General features: G+C 36.2%; 1 non-coding gene across 1 annotated transcript; it reads left to right on the top strand.

The window, feature by feature from the left end:
• Positions 1-4214: 4214 nt before the first annotated feature.
• Positions 4215-4318, top strand: LOC117284818. The gene has a single exon (XR_004515896.1). It is a non-coding gene; the product is annotated as a U6 spliceosomal RNA (small nuclear RNA).
• The last annotated feature ends 6390 nt before the right edge of the window (positions 4319-10708 follow it).

Genomic DNA, 10708 nt, shown 5'->3' with positions numbered 1-10708 from the left:
CTGTACATTGTATTGGCACTATCATTTATTTGTAAAAACTGTCTAATTTCTTTTTTAATATCCTCTGTGACCCATTGATTGTTCAAGAGAGTATTATTCAATTTGCATGTATTGGCGAAATTCTTGCAGTTTCTTTTATTATTATCTCCAGTTCAATTGCACTTTGGTCTGATAATATACAGGGGATAACTTCAACTCCTTTACATCCACTTAAACATGTTCTATGAAATAGTATGTGGTCTCTTTTGGATAATGACCCATATGCAGCCAAAAACAATATATGTTCTCATTTTGTGGGGTGGAAAGTCTCTAGATGTCTATTAAATCCATTTCTTCAAAAGCTTAGTTCAGTTCAATTATTTCACTGTTAATTTTTTTTTGTCTAGATGATCTGTCTATTTGTGACAGTGGGGTATTGAAGTCTCCCTCTACAATTGTATTAGTGCTTATTTGGCTTTTCATATCCTTTTACATTTGTTTGGTATAGTTAATGGCATTCATATTTGGTGCATATATATTTATGTTTATCATGTCTTCTTATTAGATTGCTCTCTTTACAAGAATGAGTGATCTTCTTTGTCTCCTTAACTAGATTTGGTTTGAAATTTACTTTGTCTGTGAATAAGATAGATACCCCTGATTTTTTCCAGGTTCCTGTTGCATGGAGGACTGTTTTCCATCCTTTTACTTTCAGTCTATGAAATTCTTTTCGAACTAGTTCCTTTTTTGTATACAGCATAGTGTTAGATTTTGCTTCTTAATCCATTCTGACAGTCTATTTGTTTTGATTGGTGAATTGAGGCCATTAACCTTGATGGTTATGACTGATATGTATTGACTTAGCATCATCATGTTATTTTCCTGTTCTTGGCTCTTTTAAAAACTTTTCCCCCTTTCCCTTTAATTTCTTACCTTGACTGCTGGATTTATTCTGTTGGGCCTCCTGGAGTTGTTATCCTCATCGTCTTTTTCTAGGATATTGTTTAGAATTGTTTGGAGTGCTGGTTTTGGTATTTATGAAGTTTCTCAGGTGTTATTTGTCATAGAAGTATCTTATTTCCTCATCAATTTTGAAAGATAGTTTTGTAGGACACATTAGTCCAGGTTGGAAGTTGTTTTCTTTTAGGATTTGAAATACCTCACTTTAGGCTCTTCTTGACTTGAGGGTTTGTGTTGAAAAGTCTGCTGTGATTCTGATGGGCTTTCCTTGCATGTGATTTATTTCTTTTCTCTAACTTTTTGTAGTATTTATTTTGTTCTTCTGTAGGGTTTCTGGGATCTTGACTATTATATGTCCATGTGTAGTTTTTTTTTTAATCTTGCCTGGTTGGAGTCCTATATGCCTCACTTATCTATATGTCAAATTGTTCCCCTCTGGGAACTTTTCTGTCATTAATTCTGTGAACAGTTTTTTTTCTGTCATTTGTACTTTCTCCTGCTTTTTCATGGATTCCTACCTGTCTTATATTATTCTTCTTTGCATCATCTAGAAGCTGTTGGATTGAATTTTCATATTCCCCAAAATTTTTTTTTTGAGACAGAGTCCCACTATGTAGTTGAGACTGACCTGGAACTCACAGTGTAGCTCAGGCTGGTCTCAAACTTACAGCAATCCTCCTGCCTCAGCCTCCTGAGTGCTGGGATTATAGGCTTGTGCCACCACACCCAGGTTCCCATTATATTTTTAAGAGATTCTTCTTTTCATAGTCACCGACTGCCATCCTGTCTTCTATATCTTACATTATGTCTTCAGATTGGCTCAGTCTGTTATATAAATTTTCAATAGTTTTTCTTTTTTTTTCTTTTTGGTACTGGGGATAGAACGTGGGACCTTGCATTTGCAAAGCAATTCGAAGAACCACGGAGCTAAATCCCCAGCCCTTCAATACAGTTTTTAATCATGAATATCTGTTTGAATCTCTTGCATGGTTTCCATTGCTTTCTTATGCTGGGTATTCATGGCTTCTGTTATGGTTCTGAACTCATGTTCTTTTTATCTGTTACTGTTCTAGAGTCTCTAATCATATCTTTCATTGTATTCACCATCTCTGTAGTCATCTGGGGAATTATTTCTGTTTTGAATTTTTCTAGAGTCTTATTCATCTGTTTTATTACTTCCGGTGCTATCAATTCAGGGTATCCAGGTGGTTGATTATCAGAGTTTTCCACCTCATTGCCACAAGAATTTGCCTTTGGTGAGATAGCAGCCTGTGTTTGTGATTTTTGCCCTGTTTGAATGTCTTCTCATTTCTATTTATGTTGTTGGTACTGTCCTTGGTTTAATTCCTGGATTAATACTTCAATCTTCCTGTTATAGCTTTTCTTTAGGTTTTGAGACTCTAATAACTCTGAGGCAATCTTTGTTTCATTATACCACAAAGGACAACTGATTAGACCAATCACAATACCTTAGCCCAAGTGTTACAAACAGCAACACAATAGCATTAATCACAGTTTAGAAAATGACAATTTGTGGTGGTTACTAATCTATCACTTTTAACAGTGTGAATTAAATCAAAATCAAGGCTGGAGCTCAGAACATTGGCCTTTATCACTCACTGTGTCTCTGTGGTGTGAGTCCTGGTACTAGCACATCCATGAAGCCAGAGGTGCACAAAGGTCGGGGGGGAGTGCTGTGGGCTTGGGGGCTGAAGGTCCCTGAGCAGCTCCACCTCTCACTGGTCCACTGCTGAGGCCCAGAGGGTGGGGCTGTGGTCACCAAGATATACTTTTTAAATTAAATAAATATCTGTGTGTGTGTGTGCAAATAAAAGAAGAATTATTAGGTTGATAGAGAAAAGATGATGTGGTGGGGAGAAAACAGTGCTGGAACAATTTCCTTGAGCAGCAAAGGGGATTGGGGATTGTAATATTTCTTTTCTTTTTTGCAGGTGGTATCTGGGATTGAACTATGGTCCTTGTGCTTTCAAGGCAGGCAGTGTAACCACTGAGCTAAATCACCTGCTGTAATCTATTCATGAAATATCACAAATCCACAATAGATACATGTAGAGTTTATCTGAAGTAATAGAAAGCAAAGTAGAGGATAAAAGCACAGATATGGGTAAGTATAAAATACAGTAGTAGAAATCTATAGATTTTCTCTCTCAGTAAGCACAACAGCAGGTCATCCCTGAAAATTAGCACAAGAAGGTGTTTGAAAGTATGAGTAGCTAGGAGAAGACGTGGAATCATCATGTATGTTACTAGTCATGATTATGTGACTGCCTTCTCTTCAGCTGCTTCTTTGTTGCTAAGTAGATACTTACTGTCATTTTTGGTATGAAGGGGATTCTATGTAAGTGATAATTATCATGAATGCAGGCTTAATTTGACATCTGTATATACAGCACTTACACGGGATTTAGCCCAACCTTGTCTTTCTACTCAGCAGTCACAGTAAATGAAATCAGCCATGGTAAGGGGAACCTCACAGATATGCCAGCTGATATACAGAGGCAAGGTAAAAATAGGTCAAAGACTAGATTGTAAGGCAAAATATCACCTTATACTCATTTTCTTAGACTCCCATCTAGGTCAATTCATTTTTTTCTTGATATTTACAAATCTTCAGTTCCATCTTCTTCTGTTAATACTTTTTCCAAATAGAAATGGCTTCTCAATAGTAACTAAACATTGCTTAGGGATTGATTTGAAATAAAAATAATAACAAAATATTTATTGGTAATATATGGGAACTATCCTGAAATGATGCCTTATTGCTAATGGAATTAACTAGATTTAGGCTGAAACATTAGCCCATAAAATAAGAATAAAGGAAGCATAAGTTATGATCTTCAGGGTTCTCTGTACATGGATTTTACCCAAGTATGTGTGCCTTTCTTAGTCTTTGGATTTCTGGTCTCGTGTAGATAAGAGTCTTCCCCTTTATCTTGTGCAATAGCCTGAACCCTGTCCTGTGACATAGCTAGCGTTCATGCCACTCAGGGAAGTCCTTCAATTTACTGCCCTCCAGTATATCTGACTATGTTAGCTATTTAAATATTGCCCCCAAAAATGTGCCTCCTGAGGCAGACTCTCCCCACCAGCTATGCCACCAACATAGTCTTGATCACATGGTACTTTTTTTGGGAGGGGTACCGGGGATTGAAGTCAGGTCCTTGCGCATAGCATGTTGCCCAGGTCTATACATTAATTAGACAATAGAATGCTTGAACTCCAGACATATGGTCACATTTAAGAATAATGAATCAGTGCTCACTTCAGCAGCACATATACTAAAATTGGAACGATACAGAGATTAGCATGGCCCCTGCACAAGGATGACACTCAAATTCTTGAAGTGTTCCAAATTAAAAAAAATAATGAATAATATGTTCATTTGGCTATAGTATTTGCCATTTTTACAGGGTTAGTTTAGGAACAGTGGTGGAGATCATGGAAGGCTGCAAACCAGTCACCACAGGATTAGCACCTTGCGTAAGTCGTGTCATGCCAGCGTTTGGTATCAGCACTTCAGGCATTAAAAAATGAATGAGAGTCACACACCTAGTGGTCACTAATCACTTTGCAGTGGGTTCACAGCAGACAGCATTTGGTTACTATGTTAAAGAGAAACTTATTGTTCCTGTTAATGAGGAATAGTCTTCCCAGAGACCATCATGTCTAATAACATAAAAAAGTGCTCTCTTTATCTGCTGTCCAAAGATTCTCTTTCCAATTTTCAAGCATTTTGGAAAGCAAATTATACATGAACTTGATTTTTGGAAATATGCTTAGAATCAGATGAGTAAAACCATTTAGGAGAGTTGTGCCTAATGTTTCCATGGCTTAATCAGGTCTTTATTTTAGAACACAGGATAAATCATTTAGGACACTTTGATTGACCACCTATGTATTGACCACCCTAAGTATTACTATAAGCACAATGTGTACACATTTGGGTTGACATTATAGTGATGGATATAAAACAAAGAGTAAATATATAAATAAATTTTAGGGTAGTAAGCAGCATGGAAATAGTAAAAGTTAAAGCAGATTAAAAAGGATACAGTGGTAGTAGGGAAGATTGAGTGGTGAGAGTTAACCTCACTTGAGGAGGTTTCATTTAAGCAAAGACTAGAACAATTAATTTTGAGACTAGAGAATCAAAGTAGAGAGTATAGCTTGGGCACACATTCTAATTCAGTAGTGTATCCGATGATTTAGAAGAATGTCTAGGAAGTCTTTATACATAAAGCATAGTGAATGAGTGATGGTAAAAGAGATGATTAGGAAAGTAATGACTACTCAAATCTTAGAGGGTCCTGAAGACCATTAAAGGAATTTTGACTTTGAAGGGGAAAGGGATTGGAGTGTTGCTGGTAAAAAAGTGATATCATCTAATGATCCAAAGTTCATACTGCCAGCCAGGGAGCAAGTATGAAAAAACTCAGCAACACTCTAGTATCTCAAAAGCACTGGATGTACACTAACAAGTGTTATTTTACTAAACATCACTTTTATTTAGTGAATTCATTTGTTTTGTCAGACATGCTGATTTTTACCAATTGTCACATTCAAAAAAGTGTTTTTTCAATCACAGAACCATGCTTTGTCTCCCCCATGTCATATTTATTTTATAGCTCCAAGGTTAATATTTAAAATGGAACATAGAGAGCATTCAGCACATTGTAAATCCTAAATAAATTTTATTTATTATTTAATTTTTAGAAGTTGTTTTATTGGTATATTTAATGTATACAATAAGATGCAGAAATAACTCCAGACACACTGAGCTACCTCATTTTTGACAAAGGAGCCAAACACCCTCACTGGAGGAAAGATAGCCTCTTTAATAAATGGTGCTGGAAAAACTGGGTTTGAACTTGCCAAATATTAAAACTAGACATATCTTTCACCATGCACTTAACTAAAATCAAAATGGATTAAGGATCTAAATATTAAAATAGAAACACTAAACTGGCTGGAGGAGAGGTTAGGTAGAACTCTTGAAGACATTAGTGTAGGAAAAGATTTTATGAACAAAACCTTAGTTTCCCATGAACTAGCACAAACAATCAACAGGTGGGATGTCTTCTTATTAAAAAGCTTCTGCATAGCCAGTGAAACAACCAACAGTGTGAAGAGATAACCCACAATGTGGGCAAAATTTTTCACCAGCTGTTCCTTTGACAAAGGTCTACTATCTAGAATGTATAAAGAATTAAAAAAATCAGAACTCCCAAATTTAAAAACCTAAGATGAACAGGTATTTCTCAAAGAAGTAGAAACAGCAAATAAACATATGAAAAAACGTTCAACATCACTGGTCATTCGAGAAATGCAAATGAAAACAATGCTGAGATTCCATCTCACGCCAGAAAGAATGGCTGCTGTCATGAAATCAATCTATAACAAATGCTGGTGTGACTGTGGGGAAAGAGGAACACTACTCCATTGTTTGTGGGAGTGCAGACTGGTGCTACCACTGTGGAAAGCAGTATGGAGATACCTCAAAGAACTAGGATTGGCAGTTCAACTTGGCCCAGCTATCCCCCTGCTGGATACCTTCCCTAAAGAATTTTTAAAAAATCATACCACAGTAATATACGTGCACCCATGTTCATAGCAGCACAATTTGTAATAGCTAAAATTTGAAAGCAACCCAATTACCCATCAGCTGGAGACTGGATAAAGAAAATTTGGGTTTTTTAAAATGAAATGGAATACTACTCAGCCATAAAAAATGAAAATTCATAGACATTTATATCTAAATGGATGCACATTGAGGCAATACTCTTAAGTGATACAAATTGTAAACCCTCAATAAATTTTAGCTAAATAATTTTAGCTCTCTCTTCAACACTTTCCATAGTACTGAAAATTTTATTTATATTTTTATCTTTCCAATAGCCTGTAAATACCCAAATGTTTAGTGATCCCTCTTGCTGCATTTTTTTTTAATTTTCAGAGCTATCCCAGCAACAAGTCCTCAGAAGCATCCTAGTAAATGACTTCTGAATATAAACTGGTTCAATGCATATCATGACTTTTATAACCTGAATGCTAGTTCATAAATTTAACAAAAACAATAAAAAACAGTACTGCATCTTTTCCCACACTTCCAAGTAATAACCAAACCAATACTACTATCATTGTAGAATCAAGTAGTAATTACATCAAGTAGCCAAATGTATAATTCCAAATTATCTTTGGTTGTGTCTCTCCACCTAGAAATCTCTTTCAGATTACTTTCTTTAGGTAGGTTTTGATTTTAGAGCCAGAAAAATTCACTTTACTTGAAATGGAGAGTCAGAGTTTGATGCGGAAAAATATCATATGAACTTCTCTCCTCTCCTCCCTTGTCAAAAGCAGTGCCAGATATATGTGGTTGGCTGAAGTAGAAGAATTTAACTTTTCTTTGAAATGCACTACAACGCTTATCTCATAGGTCAATCTTGTTGCTACCATAGCATGATCTGTAACATTGCTTTGCACATTCTCATCTGTGATGAGAGTTTAGAGGCACAAGTGCAGAAGGAAAATGGTTTCACTTAAGAAGTATATACAGTTCAGGTCTCACAGTCTTGAAGGTAGAAAATATGAAAAGACTTTCTGTTGCACATTTCACCATACTTTCTTTGGGAAATTTTACCCCAGGGAGAGTCAAGAAGCATCCGGGATTGATCAGTTCTCAGTGCTTTAGGCATTATGATTCGTTAGAGTTGTTAAGTAAGTAGATGTCCTATCAAGAGAATTTAGGAAGCACCTGCAGTATAAATCTTCAAACCACTTATGCATCTCTCTTTAATTTCTGTAATTTTCTTTCCCCTATGAAGTTATCTATCAGACCAGGACTCTGGAGACACCATCCTCTGATACCGTTTGACTCTCCTAGTGATCACACCGCCAGCTGTAGAGCTTTCCCCAGTGACATAAAAAAATTACTCCCCTTACGGTGCAGACTGTAGGCAAGCTGACTACATGAGGCTCAGAGTCTGAAGGGCAGATCCAATTAGATGCGTACAGAAAATTATTAAACTCTGAGATCCAAAATGTGGAGTCATCAAGATTTCTACTTTCTAATGTCACAATAGCTCATTTCATTCAGCTTCTGGCGGGTATTCGTGCTATTCCCCGGAAACTGCTGCTATGTCCTAGTTTTCAAAAAGGAACCTGCTTTCTGTTAAAAACCATTTCTCCTTGATGTTAGCAAAAGAATTTCAGAGTCCTGATAAAGTAGGTATAATCCATAAATGTGTCAATTTGTTACCCCAAATGAATAGAAAAAGAATCGTATTTGTATTATTTCATGTTAAATTTTAAGATAATAATACAATATTTGCTGTGAAAGTAGCTCACCACCCACTGAAAATATTCCCAGCTGTTGAAAAGTCTCATTCTTTTTAGTCCACAGCAAAACTTCTTAATATCCTTTCAAAAGTTTAGAAATACAGTTGTCTTAAAAAGAAAGTCAAGTTCCCATAGAAAAAAGTTAAGTAGTATAATCTATAATTTTTTTTACAAATTCTGGAACACTTTCATTCCTTCTAAATTTTGAAACTATAATTACACCTTTTCCCCCTCTTCCTCCCCCTCCAGTTCCTTTGTATGCCGCCCCCTAACCCCACTGGGTGCAGCTTGCTGAGCTAAATCCCCAGCTCTTCTCTTTCGCCTTCGCCACCACCCCCCCCCCCGTTCTTCCTCTTCTTCCTCTCTTCTTTCTTCTCTAGTTCTTCCTCTCAGGGATAGGGTTTGAACACTGGGACTCAAGCATTTTATTTGTAAGTGTTCCTCTCTTGTAAACTTTAACACGTTCTAAACCATGGCTTTTCAAAATGTAATATTCTTAGATGACTCTTGGACGTCTTCTTAACATGTTCACTCTGATTCAGGATCTGACATGGATATTTTATGTTTCTAACAAGTACCCTGATCATGGTGGGCTTTTCAAAGCACTTGGACTAGGGGCTGGATATACTAATAAACATATGTATTTGCACCAAGGTTATAGCAGAAATGAGTTACCCCTATCCTCCTCCTATACCATCTTGTGTTTTAACTTTGCTTGATAAAATGGATCCTCCTTGGGATGAAATTTTGTTTTTATTGTATTTTATAAGTGAACAAAAGCAGAAATTCAGACTGATGGAACAGAATAGATGACACAGAAGCAAAACAAAGCACCTACATCCATATGATTTTTTTACAAAGGATCCAAAAACTTGTTCTGAAGAAAATATAAGTCTCTTTAAAACACTATTCTGGGAAAACTAGAGATCCATATGCAGAAAACTGAAACATGATCTCTCACTTGTACTAAATCCAATCAAAGTTAAAAGACCTTGATACAAAATCAGAAACACTGAAACTGCTAGAAGACAGCAAAGGGGAAATATTTAAAGCCATAGGCACAGGCAGAGATTTCCTGAATAGGTGTCCAACAGCACAGGAAATAATAGAATCAACATATGCAACTACATCGAATCAAGAGTTTCTGAACAGCAAGGAAAAAAAAATCAATAGAGTGAAGAAACAGCTCACTGAATGGGAGAAATTCTTTGCTATTTACTCTGCTGATACAAGGTTCATATCTGGAATACACAAATAACTTGAAAAATTTACCCCCATAAAACAATGAATGTAATTTAAAGAGTGAACAAATGAACTGAATATATTATTCTCAAAAGAAGTTCATTTGGCCAGAAAAAAAAAATCAAATTATTGAGTTCAACTATAGTTTTAGGTGTTCTGAGGAAGAACCAAATCTAGTAATTTTTGTAAGGTTTTAAGATTTGCACACAGTTTGGTCTATGTGTGCCTACAACTTTAATTACCACATTTAGCTTTCTGCATTTGTCTTATTTTGAAATGGTCCACACTAGTGCATTTTCTGCCTCCCTTTTCTGTTATTTCCCAACTGTCAACGGACTCAAACATCTGTACCCAGCATGCTGGTCTATACATTCTTCTTTTGAAAAATCCAAAGAAAAGCAAACTACAAAACGTGACTGAGGCATGTTTTCTGCTTTCTTCTTAACTCAGTTTAAAGTCTTTGAACATTTGCATATGGGAGTCTCAGCTTTTCGGATCGCCCAAGTCCAAAATATATTCTACTGCAGACATAGCAAATGCTTCTACCAGTGGCACAGCGGTAAACATTACAGTGCTGGGATTAGTTGTAGCAAAGGGAAAAAAATAGAGTAGTTCATGTACCTAAGACTTTTCCACCTCAGTCGTTACAGAAGAGAGGCCAGCATTTGGGGACGTAGTTGTGTTCAATGCTCAAACACTTACTGAGAATATACAAAGCCCTAAATTCCACCCCCAGCAGTGTGAGAATTAGAGAATGACCATTTTATTTCATCAAAGTTTACTTGATTAACTTCATTCAGTTTTTAGGCCAAGCTAATAGCTAACAGAATGGTATTTCTTCAATATTATGTATCTCCTAAAGGTACCAGCAACATATTGATTTCAAGTAGAGATGAGCAAGAGAAAGAGAAGAGGAGGATATCATTTTTAAATACCCCAATTAATTAAGCAATGTTATCTAACTGGCCTCCTCTATCTACCCTACAAGGGATCCTAGTAATGTCTCTCTGAGGTGACCTAACGCTTAGGATATATACTGCCCACAGCACTCAGTTGCTGTTAGGAAATGCTATTTCTAAATAAATTTTTTTAAATGACAGAGTCTTTTTATTTCCTGGGCATTATTAATGTGAGTCTTTAAATTTCTGGCAGCCAGTCAGTCAAATAAGTT

Source organism: Fukomys damarensis, unplaced genomic scaffold, assembly GCF_012274545.1.
Source record: "Fukomys damarensis isolate Sample0158 unplaced genomic scaffold, DMR_v1.0_HiC HiC_scaffold_39, whole genome shotgun sequence".
NCBI classification, from domain to species: Eukaryota; Metazoa; Chordata; class Mammalia; order Rodentia; family Bathyergidae; genus Fukomys; species Fukomys damarensis.
This window is presented reverse-complemented; position numbering and strand designations above follow the sequence as displayed.